The 21,851-nt window shown below is 31.8% G+C and overlaps 1 protein-coding gene and 1 pseudogene across 26 annotated transcripts in view; both read left to right on the top strand.

Moving 5' to 3' along the window:
- LOC142614751 (putative disease resistance protein RGA1) overlaps positions 1-21,434 on the top strand; it is a 43,817-nt gene extending 22,383 nt beyond the window's left edge. For 11 of the 26 annotated variants that reach the window (XM_075787323.1, XM_075787335.1, XM_075787329.1 and 8 more), the window contains one exon: positions 11,956-12,837. The gene's annotated coding sequence lies outside the window, so the exon portion shown is untranslated. Of the gene's footprint in view, positions 1-11,955; positions 12,840-21,064 lie in introns of those variants that run through there. The other 15 variants (XM_075787336.1, XM_075787345.1, XM_075787333.1 and 12 more) reach the window with 10 other exon arrangements.
- On the top strand, positions 3,692-6,097 carry LOC142616963 (putative disease resistance protein RGA3; annotated as a pseudogene).
- Positions 21,435-21,851: the final 417 nt, after the last annotated feature.

The following is a 21,851-nucleotide window of genomic DNA, read 5'->3' as shown; positions in this document are numbered from 1 at the left end:
GATGAAGAAGCAATTCTTGCTTAACCTTGGTTGATTACTTGAAAGTCTAAAATTAAAATCTAGGCCTGTACTGATTAATTTTGGTTAATTACAAATTTGCAATATTGTTTTATTCACCCACAAAATTTTCAAAATATTTCTTAAGATAATCTTGTTAAAATGGTTTAGATGAAGTTCCATCTTATTTGGTTTTAGCATTGCTAATGTGTTAGAATTATTTCTACTTCCTAAGACCTAAAATTTCATCACATTTGCAATGAGCTAACCTTACTTGAATATGTTTCTTGTTAGGCACTGGTCAACTAAGAATTTTCAACATGTTTTTTAAGGTTAACTCTGTTAAACAATTTCATTTGTCTTTCATCCAGTAATTTGATAAAAGAGATCATATTAAGTTTTGTCCTAACTAATGGCAGGTTACTCTTCGATGACTATGAAATTGGTGGAAGTGGATCAGAAATGGATCTAAATAATTTGGTGATTGGTTTGTGTTGTATCTAGTACTTGATTATTGGCTTCTCAATTATCAGCCTGCTAGTTGATCAACTTGATCTTATCCACGCACAAAAAGAAGTTATAGATTATTCATTATTAGTGTCAACTATCTAACACCCAATTACCAAATTATTTAAACGACAGACCCTTTCTTGTCCACCACTACCAAATTACCCTCAATAGTTGTTGTTCTGTTGTTGTGCTTAATCTGACTGTATTTTTGTTTAAAAAAAAAAAATCAATTTCTTGTTTGTATTGTAAAATTTTGGCAAATTACAAAACGCCTCTGAAATTTGGGTCTATTAGAGCATCAGCATCGGTTGTGGTATATCCCAAATTTAAGGCTCTTTTCCCATTTAATCCCATTTAGGCCCAGCACCGGTTGTGGTAAACTACAACTATTGTAAAAAAAAAAAAATACAATTGAGCTACAATGCGGTTCTAAATGTAGAACCGCATTGTAGCTCAAATTGTATAAATTTTAATATATTTTATTCATGCATATATTCTTTTCTCTCTCTTTCTCTCTCCGTCTTCCATCTCTTCTCTCTCCCTTGTTCTTGGTCTGCCCTCTCTAGATTGGCGTGGTGGGTTTCTAGATCGGTGAGTTCAGCGATGGTGAGTCTCTGCGTTTTTCCTTCTCCGGAAACTCTCTCTCTCTTTCATTTTTCCTTGTCTGCGTGGGTCAACAAAATCAACTTCCTTTAAGCTTTCCAACGGCGAATCTGCTTCCTTTGAGCTTCAACAAATCGAGCTACCCAGCGATGAATTAAGCAATTCGATTTTCATAAATTTTTGTTGTGTTTGTGAGTGAAGATTGTGTGGCTTCACAGTGGTTAGCGATGGAGATCGCAGTGGGTTAGTGTTGGGTTGCGTGGGTTGTGTGGGTCAAGTGAGTTGTGTGGGTCTGGTGGTGCAGCGACGTGGGTTTGCTGGTGATGGCTCTGATGGATTGTTGTGTAGGTTTACTGGTGATGGCTCAGATGGGTTGCTGTGTTTTTTTTTTTTTTTTTTTTTTTTTTTTTTTTTTTTTTTTGTTGACGGTAGATTATGGGTTGCCGGTGGTGAAGGTGGTGTCAGGTGTCTGTAGTGCAGCGGTGGTGGTGATTGTGGTTTTTGAATAGAAAGAAAGAGAGAGAATAAATAATGTGTTGTATTGTAAATGAGGGTGATTGTGGGATATATTATTTTATTGTGTAAAAATATTATTTTAATGAGTAGGATAGGAAAATAAAAGTTGGGATGCTAGAAGTATTGTAAAATTGTATTGTATAATTGATAAAGTGGCTTCTTGGATGGTAAAATATGATAGAATTGAGATAAACCAATGCTGATGCTCTTATTATTGTACTACAAAACTCTGTGGTTTTAGAAATTGTAAATTTGACCCCTACCTTTCGTTGGATTGAGATTGCATGTGCAGTTGCTCTTATTGGTTGTGATTTGAAAATTAACAACTCTTGAATAAATAAATAAAAGTTAAAAACAAAATTAAAAAGTGGAGAAGTAAATAAATAAATAAAAAATAAATGTTAACTTATTTTCATTAACCAATACTCTAATGGTATTGGTTAATGAAAATATTTTTTAAAATTTTTTATAGAAAAAGAAAAAAGAAAAAAAATAACTTTTTTTTACAGCTTTTATAAATTCTATCAAAATTTTTCTAAAATAATCCATTAACAAATATTCTAAAAATTGGCGTTAATCGAACCTAAAAAAAAATTGTGATTATAATAATAAGACTAATTAAACCTCCTGTAATTATAACCACATAGGACATTATAAAAGAAGTTATAAACTGTTCCACCCACGAGAGTTACATTACACCATGTCTTAGAGGATTCTCATTAAGAGTGCTAAAAATGCTAAATGCTATTTTTTAGCATTTTTAGCACCTTAATTCATAAAAACACACATCCATCAAACATTCTAAATCCTAAAACATTTAGCACGAAGCTACAGTGGGCTTGTATATCAATACAAGCTCACTGTAGCTGAATTGTAAAAGAAAAAATGGTTTTTTATTCATCACCAACGGATCTATTTCCATTTCTATTTCTCTTTCCTATCACTCCTCTCTTCCCTTTTCTCTCTTCTCTGTCCCATGGTTTGGCGTGGTCTGATGGTCAAGGTCATGGTTTGATGGGTTTGGGTCCGATTGGATGGTCCGATGGTCGTGGGTGGCAACTGTGATGGTTCGATGGTCGGCGATTGTGGTCCGATGGGCATAGGTCGTGGGTCCGACGGTCCACTAGTCGTGGCGGAAGTTCGGCGTGGGTCGTAAGCCACCGATCTACTGGTTTTGAGTGTGTGTGATGGGTTTTGGTTCACCGATCTAGTTTTGCTTCCTGTGGGTTTTGGTTCACTGATTTGCTGGTGGCGGCGGCGATGGAGGTTTTTTTTTTTTTGTGCTGTGGTTTTGGTTCGGCATGGATTGTGGGTCACCAATCCTGGGTTTGTAAGTGTGATGGGTTTTGGTTGTTTGCTGGTTCGGTGTGGGTTTGCTGGTTGTTTTTGTGGTGGTTGGTTGTGATTTTGGTGGATGGTTGTGGTTGTAGTGGTGGGGTGTGGTTGCTACAATGGTGGTTATGGCAAGTGGAGCGGTGGTGGAGGAGGGGTTGGCTGGTTGCTATTGTTTTTGGTGTGGATGATTTAATATTATTTTAATGAGTAATTTATATTATTTGAATGAAATGGTAAAAAATATAGAAGCTTTGATGCTTGATGTATCTTAAAGTGGGATGGTATAATCAATAAAGTAAGTTTTTAAAGGGTTAAATGTTAAAATTTTTAAAATTCTTGATGGGAATGCTCTTAGATCCATAAGTCTCGCATGCCAAATACGAAATATCCATGTCGAGTACATATATGATATATTTTTATAATCGTGGAGTGAATGTATGATATTATTATTATTATTATTATTATTATTATTTTAAATTTTTTGAGAAAGATGTATGATATTACTTGGTTACATTAAAAAAATAAAATAAAATAAGATTACAATAAAATATTCTATAACTTCCCAACTGTCAGTCACATAGCGTTATACCCCACAAACATGTGTATTACTATCGACCCACCCAAACACTCGTATATATCGGTCGATAGTCCAACCTCCTTTCACAGAGATTGTTCTCTTCTTACTCTCTTCGTAAAGATATAATAGCATTCATTCAATTCCAACTAAGAAATGGTGGAAGGAGGTTTGTTTAGTGTTGCTAAGGGAATCACATATAAAGCGAGCGACCTCTTAGCCCAAGAGATTGTACTGCTCTGGAATCTCAAAGACGATATGGAAAAGCTCAGCGACACAGTTTTGACAATCAGTGCTGTGATTCAAGATGCAGAGGAGAAGCAGCAGCACAACAATCAAGTTAGATTGTGGCTGAAAAGGCTGAACGATGCACTTTTTGAAGCGGACGACTTGCTGGATGACATCTCCACTAAAGCTTTACAACGGGAAGTGATGACACGGAATAAGAAAGCAAAAGAGGTACGCATCTTCTTTGCCAAATCCAACCAGCTTGTATATGGTCTTAAAATGGGTCATAAGGTTAAGGGAATCAGGGAGAGGCTAGATGGCATAAAAAAGGATAGGGAGTTCCACTTAGATGAACGTCCTGTAGAGACACAAGTGGGGGATTATAGGGTGAGAGAAACTCATTCTTTTATACGTACTGAAGATGGCATTGGAAGAGATTATAAGAATTCTTTTGGATACCAATGTTGAAGACAATGTTTTGATCCTTCCTATAGTTGGGCTTGGAGGATTGGGAAAGACCACATTAGCTCAGCTTGTATTCAATGATGAAAAAATCCAAAACCATTTTGAGCAAGAGCTTTGGGTGTGTGTCTGATGACTTTGAAGTAAAAATTATTGTTAAGAAAATTTTAGAGTGCGCAAAAAATAATAAACCAGAATGCCTTGAACTGAACGCATTGATTAATGAGCTTAATAAAGAAATTGATGGAAAGAGATACCTACTTGCGTTGGATGATGTATGGAATGAGGATCCTCACAAATGGTTTGAACTAAAAAAAACTTTTAATGGTTGGGGCAAGAGGTAGTAGGATATTAGTGACTACACGCATTAATATAGTGGCAGAAACTACCTAAACAATTCAACCATACATGTTAAAGGGTCTAGATGATGAAAAGTCTTGGTCTTTGTTTAAGCGGTTTGCATATGCAAAAGGGCAAGATTAAGAGAATTCATTAATCAAGGCAATTGGAATGGAAATCGTTGCGAAGTGTAAAGGAGTCCCTCTTGCTATAAGGATATTAGGAAGCATATTGTACTTTAAAAACCCAGAAAAAGAATGGTTGTCTTTTAAGGTTAATGAACTTTCAAAATTAGCTCAAAAAGAAAATAGTATCCTACCAACACTTAAGTTGAGTTATGATCATTTTCTGTCATATTTGAAGCAGTGTTTTGCTTATTGTTGTTTATTTTCAAAGGATTACAAAATTCATAAAACAACATTGATTAAAAAGTGGATGGTTCAAGGGTTCATTAGGCCTTCAAGTCCAGACCAATGCTTGGAAGATATTGATCATGAGTATTTTATGGATTTGCTTTGGAGATCATTCTTTCAAGAAGTTGAGGAAAATGAGAGAGGTAATATACTACAATTATAAATGCATGATCTTGCAAAATCAATAACAGCATTTGATGGTATCACTTTTTATTCAAAAGGGGAAGATATTCATTAAAAAACACGTCATCTATCATTTGATAGAACGTTTCTCTTATCATCAAGAATTCCAATCTCATTGTATAAAGCAAGCAGGATAAGAATATTTCATTTGCCAAGTGAATCAAGATACAAATATGCAGGCTTAGATGAGTCAACTTGTAATGCAATTGTTTCAAGTTTTAAATTCATACGCTTGTTGGATCTACATAAAATGAATATTGAAACAATTCTAAATTCTATCGGGAAGTTGTGGCATTTAAGGTATCTCGATCAATCCAATAATCCCATCGAGCTACTTCCTAATTCCATCACAAGATTACATAATTTGCAAACACTAAGACTCTTTGAATGTCCAATTAAACAATTGCCCAAAGATATTAACAAATTAGTCAACCTCAAGTATCTTGAGATGAATAAATGTTGACATTTGACTCATGTGCCACGTGGACTAGGGCAATTAGCTAAGCTACAGATATTGTCAAAACTTATGATGAGTTAGAGTAGCTGTTTAGATTTCAGGCGTCACGGTGGATGAAGGAACTCAACGGGCTAACCAAGCTGAGAGGAACACTAAAGATTAAGGGATTGAGACACAGGAAACAATTTGCAACAAAATCTAAGGATTCAAATATGAAAGAGAAAATACATCTTCAAGACTTGACGTTATCATGGATAGAAGAAGACGTGGATGAGTCTAACATTGGGTACAACGAAGAGTCACGTGAAGCCTTGCTCCCACACGGTCCACTTTCAAATCTTTCAACAATTGTGTTTAAAATTCCAAAGTGGGATTTCATTGCTTTCAAATCTTGTAAATTTTTCTTTATATGGCTGTAACAGATGTCAACATCTGCCACCGTTGGATCAATTTCATTCTCTCAAAACTCTCTATCTGTAACCATACCTCTTTGCGGACACTGCCAATTTTGGAATATCCCATCTTATCGAAAAGATGCGAAAGGGAAGCGGGTGAAGAGTGGATTAAGATTGCGCACATCCCACACTTGGACATCAAAAATCCAATTTCTTCTACTTCACTAAATTTCAGATGAAGAACATATTCTTAGGATTTGAAGCTTAATCAAACCTTTTGGGTGCTGCAATTGCTCAACAAGTCAACAAACTCACTGGTAATATCTCTTTTCTTTTTTACTCTTAGATGCTCATAGGATTTTCATTCTTTAATTTATGAATTCCCATATTTGGAAAAAGAATATGTGAATTTTCCCAAATCTATTTCTTCATTCTAGCAAATTACATCTTTGTATCTTGAATTGAGTTGATGAGTTGTTCCGTTTTATATGCTTCATTTCTTGCTATGTAAACAGAGTAAAATTGGGCACAAGATGATATCTGGGTAATATAGTGAGAAGAATAAAATCTGGTGGCCATTCTGCCGGAACTAACTTGTTGTGCAGGTATTGGTTGATTCAATTTCAATTGCTTGTTATATCTAAAGAACTTTTTATTTTTATTTTTTGGCGGTAAATACAACTATATCTACAAATAATGATAGACAGAGGTTTCGTTAGTAATCAACTGATATATACATTGGGAATTCAATAACCAACAAAATGACGGCATTGAATTGATGCTAGTGAAACATCTGTGGCTTTGGTGATTGAATTCCTGATATATATGTTTAAATCAATTACGATATCATGCATTTTGTCATTGCTTGATGTTAGCGAGTTACTACTTTCTTCAACTAGTCTCATTTTAATTTATTTCTCAAACTTAGGTTTGACTGATTCTCTTGAATGAAAGATCATTAGTTCAAGAATAGCTTAAATTCACGTTGAATGACTCCTGGACTTCTCAACCAGCAAGACTTCCCTGAGCAAGGATTACTTGGTGAGTTCTATTACTTCATAAACAAGTATCCTGAAGTTATAATCTAGAGTTAGATAATTAGGAGTATGACACCTGTGAAATATCATATGAATTTGGCACCTTCTATACTTGAGCACAGGAATTTACTACTTGTCAAAAGACTTTTATATTGAATACTAAACAACAATAGCTATCTAACAGAAGAGAATAAATGATTATATTTTCACCTATCGTAAAACAGTCTTGAATTTCATTTCTTGTGGGAGCCCTATCATTCAGTCAGGGGATTTAGCACGTGTCAAGAAGCTTCATTCTATTTATATATGTAAACGATTTTCTGAAATTGGTTTACAAGGTGAAGGCAAGGCCCTGTCTCAATCAAGCTAAATGAGAAAGATCAATGCTTTTAAACGTGCACTACCTTTCTGTATGATTCTCTTGAATGATGGTGAGCCCTCTGTCTCTCTCTCATCTGTTGATTGTGGAGATTTTATTTTTGGGTTGATGTAATTTTTATTTATTTTTGAGATTGAAGCAGGAAGCAATGCAAGGTATCGGAGAGGTGGATTGGCTGCTGATATTTGTGCCCTCACCAGTTAGGATTGTCCAAAGATTTGTAGATACTGGGAATCCATCAGTGTCCCATCTTACCACAAAGATGCAAAAGGAAGTATGTGAGGATTTCCATTGGATTTTGTTGCATCCTAGAGTTGGATGGGGATCCATTTCAGTGGTAAGAAAACTTATTTCTACATATCATTGTTTTTTCCCTATACTTGATAGAAATCAAAATCAAAATTTCTTCTTTGTTCTCTCCAAGAAATGGAGCTTAATGAAAACTTTTTGGTTTCAACAACTTAATGGTATTAGCATTTTTGTTCTCTACAACTCAACAAAATATGTGAATTTTTCTTCATCTATTTCTTATTTGTATCATGGTATCTCAAACTGAGTTGATTAGGTGGTGTATCGGGATGCCATATTGCCATGGTTTCTCACTGTGTAAATAGTGTCAAAATTGGCACTTGGTGATATTGTGGTAATGTTTATGGGGAAGGAGTAAATCTAGCGTATATATTTACAGTACAATATTAGCTTCTTGTGCCGTATTTGTGTTTATACATATAAATCTATGTTTATTCCTATTTCGTGTTGTGCATTATCTACAATTGATGATGACAACCATGACAAAAATTCACAAAATTTAAGTTAAGGTTCTAAGAACTATTTTGTCAATAACAGAGTAATTTCTGCATTTCCTCCTTATTTTGTTTAGTATCTTGGTGTTAATTGAAAAGAAAGGTGCTACACTTGGTGTTCTAGAACTTCACAATTTTAGGGGTGGATTTCACTTGGTGCTGCACTTGGAGTTGATTTCACTTTTTAAAATGAATCAATCATCCTTAATTGGAAAAATCAAAGTACCATATTTGTCTAACTATATAAATTTTAAATTGCAGGCTGCCTTGGGTTAAGATCCTAAGCTGATGTTAATGCTCAAATCCTCAAAGTGGTACCCAAACAAAGGAACGATTAATTTTCCTGATGATTGCCTTTCAGTTATTGTATACTCCTACTGGTTAGATGTTACGAAGGTAATAAAATACAAGTTTTTAGTTCACAAAAAAGAAATAGTGTTTTATTTTACCTCACTAGTGTTGTTGTGACAAAAACGGTTAGGGGAGGAAGAGTTTTCTTTTTGGATATGCTTCGTAATACTCATTATAGTTTATTACAAAACTAGATATCCAGTATGTGTTGATTACTGTTATTGTCAACACAGACTTAATATCAACTATTCTGTCTATAAGCATTAGTATCAGAACCAGATGCATCATTTCATTGTGTAGCTGCAGACTTTGATCGTGCTGATTTATATAGGCAGCTCTCCATAACAATTTCTGCCATCTCTTAAATTTTGTGATACTTTGATTTAGAGAAGAATTCAAATAATTTGAATAAAGGAGCTAGTGACCTCATCAAATTTTAGAAAGCATGACCCTTGCATTAAAATATGATCTATGTAAGGTAAGTTTGATTTTCTTTGCAAGAATCAGCCATGGATGTAAATCTCATTTTCTTGCTTTTCATCATCATGAACAACTTGTACTCTTCCTTATTTTTTTTCATTAATAATAGTTCTTTGATTACCTATAAAAAAATAATAATAAAAAAAAGGATGTAGGTCACATACAGTATCATAAATTCCTAACTTCCCCCTCTAGATCCTTTTTGTCATTTGACTCTTCCTTTACCTCTTCATGACCTATTCTGACTGAATTTTCATAGTATCATCTTTAGCTAGTACACTTTAGCTTTACCTATTGGGGCGAATGGACAACCAGTTTTTTTCCCGTTTATTTTTTTGGGGTGTGACGAGAGGGTTTGGAACTTGGAAGGAGGGAGAAAGAAAGAAAAATGATTTTTGGTAGAGAACACAAAAATCTCATTGTATTCTTTCTTGAGATGAGGAATTTAATTCCATGCATACCAGTCTAGCTTTATCTTAATTTTTCCCTTTCATCAAGTATGGTGAGTTTATTGGTTACTGGGTTTCAGAAGAAGCCTGAGGAGTATTGAATACTGAAGCCAACAAGCATAAGAGTGCATGTTTCTTCAAACCTAGCCGATAATAAGATTATGCAACAAACTATTAGTAAAGGAACAGTAACTATCTCATTTATTACCAAATTTAATCTTTTCTCATAAATTAGGTTTCATTTTTAGGAAAAATTTTTGCAATATGGTTGGCATATTATTAGTTTCCTCTCTTATTCTCTTGTTATTTCACTCTCAAATAGAGCTTTGGTAGGTTCTAATGAATGAAGAGCATAGATTGTTGTTAGAGCAGACTGCAGAGTACTCCCTGATTTCATAGATAGCTTAATTTCATGGTAAATGATTCTTGGACTTTTCACCACTTGTGACGTTTGTTAGTCATTAATATTATTTTTTGTGGGTTTCAAATAATAACCTTTATTCCTACATAACAGTTTCATAAAGCTTCTGATATAAATTGATTAGAAGAACTATCAAGAAAAATATTTTAATCTGGACTAAAGATGCAATTAGTTACTACAACAGGTTTTGATATTATATTATTTTCTCTCTTTGTATGAGGTCCAGACATGATGCATATATGTTGATGAGAAAGCTATTTGATCTTGCTCTAATAGCAAAGTGGTAGATACAACTTACTAAAGAAAATAAGAAATTAGCATTATAATGATTCATGTTCAACTGACTAGCTGATTTGCAAGGAAAATATGTGATTTTCCAGTGAGATGGTTCCTAAGACTTTCCATGAACAATGATTGCTTGGTGAATGCATTCAGTTCATTAGCATGCATTTACTTTTATCTTTGAAATTGCCTTACATTCTTAAGGATGCTTGGAATATAGAATTATCCAGCAGTGGACAATTAGAGTTATGACACCTATGACATATCACTTGAATCTAGCACCTTCTAGTCTCAATAACAGGAATTCATTAGTTTTCACATCGCTTTAAATGGAATGCTAAATAATCACTTGCTTAATGGCTTCCAGTTGTCTACTCTTGAACTAGAATTTGCTGTCTTTATGAGTGGACTACTGGTATTGGCTGAGCTACCGTTCCTTCTCCTTTTTAGACTTTGTTGATTATTTACATTTTAGCTTGTAATTCTTTAGAGGTTTTCTTTGGTTTCTGCTTGTATGGGTAGAGGTCCGCACTTTTTAATAATTATTAATCCAAAAAAAAAAAAAGATTTCTAAATAACTATAGCTATAAAAAAATAAAAGACCACAAATGAGCACTGTTCCAACTGTTTGGGTCCGAAAGGAAGATTATGAATACATTATTGTTACTAATTAGACCTCCTCTCTTCATGTTGCTCGTATTAACTTTGCATTTATGTTCACTTTCTTGGTAGTGATTCTTGTATCGGCGAGTATTGGAATTGAGCACATGTTCTAGAAGTTTCATTCTATGAATGAAGTTAGATATATCAAAACTTTTCAGGATAGAAATTTACATTCATGGTGAAGGTGGCCCTAATTCATCTAAATGAGGCTCCTAGTTTTCTACCTGATTCTTATTTGAAATCTGTTCTTACTATAAATTATGAAATGTTCCCAGTAGGTCAGATAAAATTTCTGCACAATGACTACAAAGATTTCCCATGTCAATATTCTATGGTAGCAGCTTTTCAGAACCCATGAAAAAAAAAAGGCTTCTGAATTCCTATTGTCTCAACTAATTAACAATTGGATTAGAGAGGTTTTTTTCCCACCAAGGAGTTTTCCATTGATCAGGCTATCTGTGTTTTGTGTCTTAAAGATTTTTGGCTTGTAGTTACCAAAGATTTTATTGGTCCTCCTCAGTGGTTAGTTTCTCTCACATTTAGACATCCATTTCTAATATGGATTGTTTATTTTAGAAATTTTTGATTGGCTGATAAACATTGAAGTATGCTATCTAGATATTATGACTTGTGAGAAAGAAGTTATTTTCGCTTAATGGTTAAAATTTAAGTATAGGTACTTGCACTCACTAACTTTAGGAAACAAAAGCTTCATATAGCATTCAATTACAAAATTTGCCTCATTGTTTTCTTCACCCACAAGATTTTCAAAATATTCCTAAAGATAATCACCATATGAATGTTTGGGAAATTCCATTTTATTTGTTTTTAGCATTGATTATGTGTTTGAAACTTTGAATTTTTTCTTCTTTCAAGAGAGTGTAAAATTCAATGCGTGCAATTAGCTAACCTTATTTGAATGTGTTTCTTGTTAGGCACTGATCAACTCAGAATTTTCAACATGTTAATTGGATTTAACACAGTTAAACAATTTCTTTTGTCATTCATCCAATAATTTGAGAACAGATGATCATATTAAGTTTTGTCATAACTAATGCTAGGTTACTTTTTTTTGCAGATTAGATGACAAGAGCAACAACTATCATGTCATAGCACTATGAAGTCCACCACCTTGGAGGTCTTGTGCTTTTGTGCAGTAGAGAGGAAAATAAGGGTAAGTGGATATAATAAAATAGCAAAATCAATTTTTGATTTCGTATTTGGGTGACTGTGTCTACATAACTTGCAACTTGTCTTATGTGAGTTCTGTGTCTAGCAAGAGAATTACCAACTAGGTGATGAATGAAGCAATTGAAGGTGTTCTTGTTTGTTCTATGTAGTTGAAGACTCAATAACCAACGACTAGAAGAGCTACCCTCTGACTCCTTGTTAGAGATGATGGCTAATATTCTGAATAAGTGTGTGAGCACAACAATTTCAATGTAATTTTAGCAGGGGTTATATCAAAATGTTGTAAATCCTATTTTTCATATAGTGAAACTATTAGCCACTCACTCAAGTGGATGTAGGCACATCCACTGCCGAACAACGTAAATCTTTGTACTATTCTTCTTTTCCTTTTTCTATCTATCTCCACTAAAATTGTGTAAACAATAATCTTCAATGCTCCTATATTACTGGCCTGCTGAGACATCATAAGTTATCAATGATCTTTCTGTTGACTTCTATGCAAGAAATAAAGATAACAAAATTGAAGATACAACAAGACTCAGAGGGATATTCTTAAGTTAGGAATCCAAGCACCAATGGAAGAGGATCATAAAAATTACAAAATGATTTCTTTTACTAATCTTTCTTGACTCGTCTTGAAAGGTTGAGTATCCCCTTTTCTTTTCTTTTTTGGTTATTTCAACGGGAATTGAATTTGTAAACTTTTTTGTTTCTTTCTTCTTTTCTTCCCCATTTCTTTGGCAGTATTTTGCAATTTTAAGTATGTTAAATGTTGCAGTGAGCTATGCCATGAGTATTTCATAGGTTGGTGGAATCTTCTTTAGATTTTTTTATTTGTTTGTTTATAATTCAATGGCTGGGATGAGAGAATTGGAACTTGGACGTTGCTTTTGGAAAAATTAGGAAGTGTACATTAAAGTTAAAAGACTCTTGGCATATATCTTTAGTTTAAAATGTCTGTAATTCAGTAATTCCTTTTATTTTATTTTTTCCGGTTAATTCATTATCCATATGTACTTGGTTGAAAAGAATGTGTAAATCAAGTTTCATGTGAGTATTTTTTTTATGAAATATATTAATATAATCTCTGCAAATCATAGATTTATGCATTTGATAATTTGTCTTGCGAAAAAATTGGAGATCAATATCTTGGCCGCGTACTTATTAATAGTTAGCTCCACTTACTGAACAAATTCTAAATTGCCAAAGTATCTTTATGATTAAAATTTATACTTAATATATATTAGAAGAAAAGTTGTAGTTAACATCTAATTGTCAGATGCGTTTTTCATACCCGTTTCTATTTGGTGGGGAAACACAATAACTTTGCACTAAAAGCTCTAAAATTGAGTCAATTGATTTCATTTGTAGTTTCTCAAAAAAAAAAAAAAGATTTCATTTGTAAACGCTGATTAGTTCAAGGTCTAGAGACACAATGTGCCCTTCTTGCCACCATCCTAGTTTAGAAAATTTTTATGCCTTGCGAAGGATTGATTTTTAATATATGACTAGTAGGTATCGTTGTCATCATTGTATGTTCCTCGATTACTTCAGGTGAAACAGCTGCAACTATTTTGAAGATACATCCATTAAACAACATCCACATGTTGTGTGGTATCTTATTCGAAATTAACACCCAAAATTATAGAAATAAGAAAATGTGAATAGCACAATTCATAATTTAATCCCTAATCCAAATGGCAAGTGACTGAAACTTGTGCTCGGGATCCACTGAGGCCATTCAATCAATGGCGCATAGGCCTATCAGTGCATTCACTGGATTACTTGGATTGGCCATTCTAATTGTCAAATGCATTTTTCTTACCTGTTTCTATTTGGTGGGGAAACACAATTTTCTTCCTTGAACTTTGCACTAAAAGCTCTAAAATTGAGTCAATTGATTTCAATTGTAAATGTTGATTAGTTCAAGGTCTAGAGATACATTGTGCCATTCTTGCCAAGAAAAGGCACCATCCTAGCTTAAGAAATCTTTATGTCTTGCCGAGGACTGATTTGTGCTTTGATTTTTGATATCTGACTAGTAGATATTGTTGTTATCATAGTATGTTCCGCGATTACTTCAAGTGAAACAAATGCAACTATTTTGAAGATACATCCATAAAACTACATCCACATATTGTGTGGTATCTTATTCTAAATTAACACAAAAAACAAATATATAGAAATAAGAAAACGTGAATAGCACAATTGATAATTTGGTCCCTAAAATGGCAATTGACGGAAACTTGTGTTCGGGATCCACTGAGGCTAGTCTGCCAGACCATTCAAAACAACGGCCCATAGGCCTATTAGTGCATTCACTGGATTACTTGGATTGGCCCATTAGCCCTTCTCTTGAACGATGGTGGGCACTCTTTCACTCTCTCAACTTTTGATTGTGGATATTTAGTTGGCTCGATTTAATTTTATTTATTTATTTACATATCATTGGTTTTTTCCCTGTTCTTGATAGAAATCGAAGTCCAAATTTCTTCATTGTTCTCTTCAAGAAATATAGAGTTTAATGAAAATATTTTGGCTTCAACGAGTTAACAACTCAATAATTGAATAGGTGATGTATCTGGATTGGCCTTGATTTCTAGCTGTGTATTACAATAGTGTGAAAATTGGCACTTAGTGATATGGGGTAATGATTGTTTAGTATCTTGGTGTTCATTGAAAACAAAAGTGCATCACTTGGACTTGACTTCTCCTTTCAAATCAATCAATAATCCATAATTAGATGGAAATTAATCTCTCTCTCTTAATCAAAGAAGCCAAGAGCAACGTTGCAATAGCTCCAACTTTTTGACATAAAGAGATCTGTCATGTGTAGAATTCTGGCATGTCTGACCCACTCAAACTAATTTCAGCTTTACTCATGGAGAGAAATGTTTGTTTCTTTTGAAAAAAAATGAGAAATGTCGGCCCTTAGATATGACAAGTGAATATGAAAGCAAGAAACTGTTATAACAGCGGCCATTGCTTTAAGCTTCAATAATGCAGAGAAACACTTTCCCCATTGTTTGCTTTCGATGCAGAGGGACCCTACCGCCCTAGGGTCTAAGGACGAGAAATTATTAGTCCACTGCTATAGATTTGAAGCCTCTGGTTAGTCAAGTTTGGTATTTATGCGCAAGTGGTAAGTATCCACAGACTCGCTAATTTCTTGTGCAGCTGTAAAGTTTAAACAATGCAAACAGTAATGCAAGAAGCCAAGAGCAACGTTATGATAGCTCCAACTTTTTGACATAATGATCTATCATCGGTAGAATCAATGCATGTCTGACTGACTCCATTTTCAGCTTTAGTTGAGGAGACAAATGTTTGTGTCTTTCAAGAAGATAAGGGAAAAAAAAGCTGATGAAAGACTGCAACTTTCATATACAACTGTCATAAGTAAGGGCCACTGCTTTAAGCTTCAATAATGCAGGGAAAACAGTGTCCGCATAGTGTGCTTCTGGAGCATAATGAAATGGTATTTTTTTTTATTTTTTATTTATAGTAGATTTTATTATAAATTTAATAAGTAGATCTCATTATAAATGTGAAAAAAAAAAAGCACTATTTTTCGTGTTCTGAAATTACTTAAGAATTACTCTATTACAAGACTATTGAAGCATAAGAGCATCTCCAACAAAGCTAAAAATTTAGTTTTTTAACTTCACCAAATGTTATTTTATCTTTTTTTTTTTTCACTTTACAAAACATGTTATGTGAATCTATTTTAACTTTTAACACAAGAAAATAATATTAATATTACAATAAAATAATATATCTACCACAATAAAATAATATATTTACTACAATAAACAACAATCACAACCATCTGCAACCACTACCGCTGCCACTATCACCACTGCTACCAACTCTTTCACCGCGTTGCCCCCATCACTGCAATGATATTTTTTTACCTATTCAATTTAAAAAAAATAAAAAATTTACCACTTTATTTAAATATCCCTTCTTTATTATTTTTTATTATCTCCTTCTCTTAACTAAGATGATTCAACAAATAATCAAACTTCCATCTTTTTTCTCAACTCAGCAAACTCACGGCCACTTAAACCCCCCACATCACAACCCAGCCATAGCCACCTCCAAATGCCCACCTCCAAATTGTCGAGTAGTTTTTTGTAAAGTAGTTTGAGATAAGATTTTTGTAGTTTTTTAAAATACATGTAAGTAAAAAAGTGTGTAAAAATATGTGTAATATTATTTAAAATGTGAAAATATGAGTTTGAGAGTGGAGACAAACAGGCCCTAAATCTTATTAAGTATAAATTATTGAGAGAAAAGAAAGAATGAGACATCAAGCTAACACTTGTGGATGAGGAGGAACTTTTTTTTTTTTTTTCTAACAACATTAAGCTTCATCAATATGTGTTATTGTCATGCATGGTAGCACGTAGGGTTATAAACGAGTCAAAGATACAAGCATTAAATGCTCATAATAATATTTAGTTTTTATTTCAAATACAAGCCAAACTTGGACTCATCATTGGATGAGATTATATAAAACTTTGGTTCATTTTTGTTGTTGAAAAAGCTTGAATTTGTTTACAAGATAATTGATTAACTCATTCTTTTTTCATGTATATTAAACGTTGCAACTAAATTTTTATACCATTTACATATCCATGCTTATAATTAATAAATTATAGCTGAAAATATATATTATGAGTTTATTAGATGGAATGATTTTAGTTTATGAAAAAATTAATTCATTGACCTTATAATGTCAAAACTTATCAATAAATAGACTATTTCTAATCTCAAGTTTATATAATTTTTTTTTTTTTAATATATTTCTTTGGGGCATAAACACATAAGATTTTAAAAAGCTTTTATTTAACCAAATGTACGTATATTTAATTTTCTATATCTTTAATAAGCCCACATTATACATTTCAAATTGTTGCTAAGTAACTCAAAAAAATGTTATAGCATAACAAAGTTAAAAAAAGTAAAGGTTTAGTAGGTTACTCTTCACATCTTTGCATAGTAGTATTACATAATTTACATCCCCCCTCTCACTTGTTTAAATGCTTACTGTATCTTCCATTCTTCCTTGCACCTCCAATCCACAATCAAAGTGGAAAAAGAAAATTGAATAATTATTTCTTTTAACTCAACAACGAGGTTTTGCCTCAGGTGGTACAAAGAAAAAGAGTGATATTTTAACTTTTACAAACTTTACTATGTATGCCTTTTTTTTTTGGAATAAATATATCAAAATCTAAATCATAAATAAAAAATAAGTAAAAAAAATATTGATTATGTTATTTGTATGAGACCAATTACAGTTATTGACACATGGGTTTGTAAGTCTTTTATAGTAAAATTACTAATTGCATTACGATTTTTCACAAAAAAGAAAAGAAAAAACATGCATAAAATGTTTCATCATATTAAATATAAGGTCTTTATGAAAGATTATCTCCATTAGGAGATTTAAGAGTGCACTGCCTAGAATTTTATGAAAGATTATCTAAGTTTTTAAATTTTTGTGTCAAGTGAATTAATACAACGTAAAAATTGGATTTCAATTAGTATTTAATTTTGCGACATGTGTCCCATCTAATCTAAGTTTTTTTTTTTTTTAATTTTGTAACAAATGACTTAATTTAGTGTAAAAAAAGAGGAGTTCAATATAAGTAAACCATAAAAAAAAAACATAATTTTTGAATGATTTTATATTTATAAACTTTTTTTTGTAGAATTAAAAATAATTCAAGTTTATAAGTCATATATATATATATATATATATATATATATATATATATATATATAGGTAAAGCTGAGAGAAAATATAATTAGATGTCAAATTTGAATTTAATTAGAGTTTAATTTTGCGTCACGTGTCTCATCTAATCAAAATTTTAAAATTTTTGTACCAAGTTAATAAGTTCAGTATAAAAATTGGATTTCAATTAGAGTTTAATTTTATGACAAACATTTCATTTAATCGAAATTTTTTAATTTTTGTGTCAAATGAGTTAATTTAAAGTAGAAAACAAAGAATCCAATATAAATAAATAATAAAATACATAGTCATATATCTAACCCTATATATAAAATTAGAGGAAGAGAGAGTTTAAATGATTTTATATTTATGAGCCTTTTTTTATATAACTAAAAACAATTCAAATTTATAAGGCATCTATATATATATATATATATATATATATATATATATTAATAGGTAAAACTTAGAGAAAATTCAATTAGATTCTACAATTGAAATCCGATTTTGCTCTATGTGTCATAAATTATTTATTTTTAAAGAGAGTTTTATTTCTTAATTTTGGAATCAAATGTGAGACCATATTATAAATATCCATTCAAGTGAGTTATTGTGTACAAAAACCAAAAAGTATAGAATTAATTAACATAAAAATATTTAAAAAAATGAACAATTTACATTTTCTACCTAATAACATTCTTATAAGATTTTTTAAAGAGTTAAAGAAAATTAGAATGACTATTAATAATATTTAAAATATATATGTAAAAATTATACTATACATCTTAATGTGTTTTTTTTTTATATATATCTATGCATATGTATGAGGTTACAAACTAGTTAAAATAACATACTAGAAATTTTCATGATTGAGAATTACTTCTCAAACCAAATTTACTTAACAACAAATGGGAATTCGATTCTAGCGCCAAAACAGAGGGCATATACAGTCCTACCTTTTCTTTTCTTTTCTTTTTTTATCACTACGGTAATACTTTAATCTTTCTTGAGATTAGTTTATAACATTATCTAAATATTTCTTCGATTACTTTCATAAATCATAATGACTCAAGATCTCCTAATATTATGTTGAAACGCAAGTCTCAAGCTCAAAAAATTGGATTTGTATCTTGAGATTAGTTGTATTACGAGATTTAGTTGGAGAGAAAAACTAATGGTGTCTTGCGTGATTTTTTGGATTTTGGTTCCTCTATTAGCTGTTTCCTTTATGAAAATTTATATCAAGAGTGTCAAAATATTTGAAAAATGCTAAAAATAGTACTAATATAATTATAAAATCCTTACAAATTGATATGTTAGTGAATATAGTCAGTGTCATTATCAAAAAAATATAATACTTTTTTGTCACCTCAAATTATAAAATTTATATAATAATAATAGTTAGGTTTTAAAACATTGTTCTTAATTATTTGTTGGACTACACTTCCATGAAACATGTCAGGTCATTTAGAAACGTGACCCTTGCTTAGGAGGTGGTACTTTGCCATTTTAGTCCCCTAAAATTTGTCATTTTTTTTAAAATAAAAAATCTTTAAAAGTGTTTTATAATGTTAAAATTTTGAAATGAAGTTGTTTCAAAGGAGTTAACGAACTTTTTAATGGTGATAGATAAAAGGACTAAAATGCACGATGTTATCAAAATTAATAGCTTAAAATAATAATTTTTAAATTTAATGGACTAAAATGAGAAGTGGTTATAGAATGTAACGTGTATATTTATAAGATAAATTATAAAAAATGGCTAGTTAAAATTATTTTCTTTTAAAGAAATTTTTTTTAGAAACATTAGGTTCTAAGTTCTAAAAATACAAAGGCAGACTTTTTATTAAAATTAAAGGTAAGAACTTCAAAACCCGCTCTATTTGTTTATCTATAACATATTATAAAAGTTTTTGTTAAAGAAAGTTTCAATTTATAGTGTTCGTTTTTTATGATATCTCTTTATTATCAAATCAAAATACCACTTAATTTTTAGTGTAGAAAAAAATTGAACTAACTGAAACCTATAAAAAGTTAAATTTGAAAATTGGTGGATGAATGCTATGATCACATTTACTCATTTTTGAAACATACTACATTAATTCATGGCAAGTTCCTATATTTAATTGGTAAGATATGCGTAAATGATGCTACATGTCAAAAATTTTATTTGTACATGTCAATATGTTTGCAGTAATAGTAGCCTGTGACATATAATTAAAAATTGTACTGCCCTAGGCCCTAGGGATGAGATATTATTAGTCCCCAAAGGACTGACACTCCATATAGTGTTTCATCTGCTTTTGATGCAAGTTGGGAGAAAAAAGCACAGTGTTTTTTTGCGGGTGGGTGGGTGGGGTGGGGTGGGGGGGGGGTGGGGGAGTGGTTTGTCTGCTTTACCATGTAGCTAGCTGTGGCAGTAAATTTTGGTGAGTTGTGAAACAAATTTTACCTTTTTTTTTTTTGTGGCACTATACTTTTTCTCTTAGAAAATAATAAAATTACGACCTATTTAACTAATTCATATTATATATATATATAATAAACATTGCAAAAAAAACTTTTACCCATAAAAAAATCAATGCTAGTAATTAATAAATTATAGTTAAAATTACATTGTCTAAGTTATTAAGATAAAACGATTTTAGTTTATGAAAAATTTGATTCATCGACCTTTTATTGTTTTAAGTAGCCGTGTGGTTTGACATTAAAATCTCACAACATAAGCTAACAACCATTATGATCAATGTTGGAAAGTCAAATCCTCCATTGACCACCTTCTCGTTCACTGCCGGCAGCGCCACTTAGCGGTCTCAATGGCTTGGCTTCCACGGGCTTGTTGGTCCAAATCAAGTTTTGAACAGCCTCAACTTATATAGAAAACACTAAAGTTATTATTAGTCTTACTGCAAAAAGGTTTATAAAATAATATGACATTACATGTGAAACACTAAAGTTACCATTAGTCTTACTGCAAAATGGTTTATAAACTAATATGACATTACATGTGATTAGTGTCGCATCAATATAATAGATAATTTTTTCATTAACTTTTTATTTGGTATTTAGAAGTAGATGATTTTTTTTAAAAAAAAAAGACAACATCTCAATTTATAAGATTTACATAAAATAAAATAATTTAATTTAATTTATAATTTTCATAGTATTATTCTATCATAACATGTTGGACTACACTTCTCAGCTTTATCAAGAAACGTGACCCTTGATTAGGCCAGACTTCTGTGTCTAGCAAGAGAATTACGAACTAGGTGATGAATGAAGCAATTGAAGGTGTTCTTGTTTGTTCTATGTAGTTGAAGACTCAATAACCACCGACTAGAAGAGCTACCCTCGACTCCTTGTTAGAGATGATGGCTAATATTCTGAATAAGTGTGTGAGCACAACAATTTCAATGTAATTTTAGCAGGGGTTATATCAATATGTTGTAAATCCTATTTTTCATATAGTGAAACTATTAGCCACTCGCTCACGTGGATGTAGGCACACCGCCGAACAATGTAAATCTTTGTACTCCTCTTCTTTTCCTTTTTCTATCTATCTCCACTAAAATTGTGTAAACAATAATCTTCAATGCTCCTATATTACTGGCCTGCTTAAATATCATAAATTATCAATGATCTTTCTGTTGACTTCTATGCAAGAAATAAAGATAACAAAATTGAAGATACAACAAGACTCAGAGGGATATTCTTAAGTTAGATAGCACCAATGGAAGAGGATCATAAAAATTACAAAATGATCTCTTTTACTAATCTTTCTTGACTCATCTTGAAAGGTTGAGTATCCCTTCTTTCTTTTTTTTTGGTTATTTCAACGGGAATTGAATTTGTAAATTTTTTTGTTTCTTTCTTCTTTTCTAACCCATTTCTTTGGCAGTATTTTGCAATTTTAAGTATGTTATATGTTGCAGTGAGCTATACCATGAGTATTTCATAGGTTGGTGGTATCTTCTTTAGATTTTTTTTATTTGTTTGTTTATAATTCAATGGCTGGGATGAGAGAATTGGAACTTGGA

This window comes from Castanea sativa, chromosome 11 (assembly GCF_040712315.1).
Source record: "Castanea sativa cultivar Marrone di Chiusa Pesio chromosome 11, ASM4071231v1".
NCBI lineage: Eukaryota > Viridiplantae > Streptophyta > Magnoliopsida > Fagales > Fagaceae > Castanea > Castanea sativa.
The sequence above is the reverse complement of the archived record's forward strand: the minus strand, read 5'-3'. Positions and strand labels throughout refer to the sequence as shown.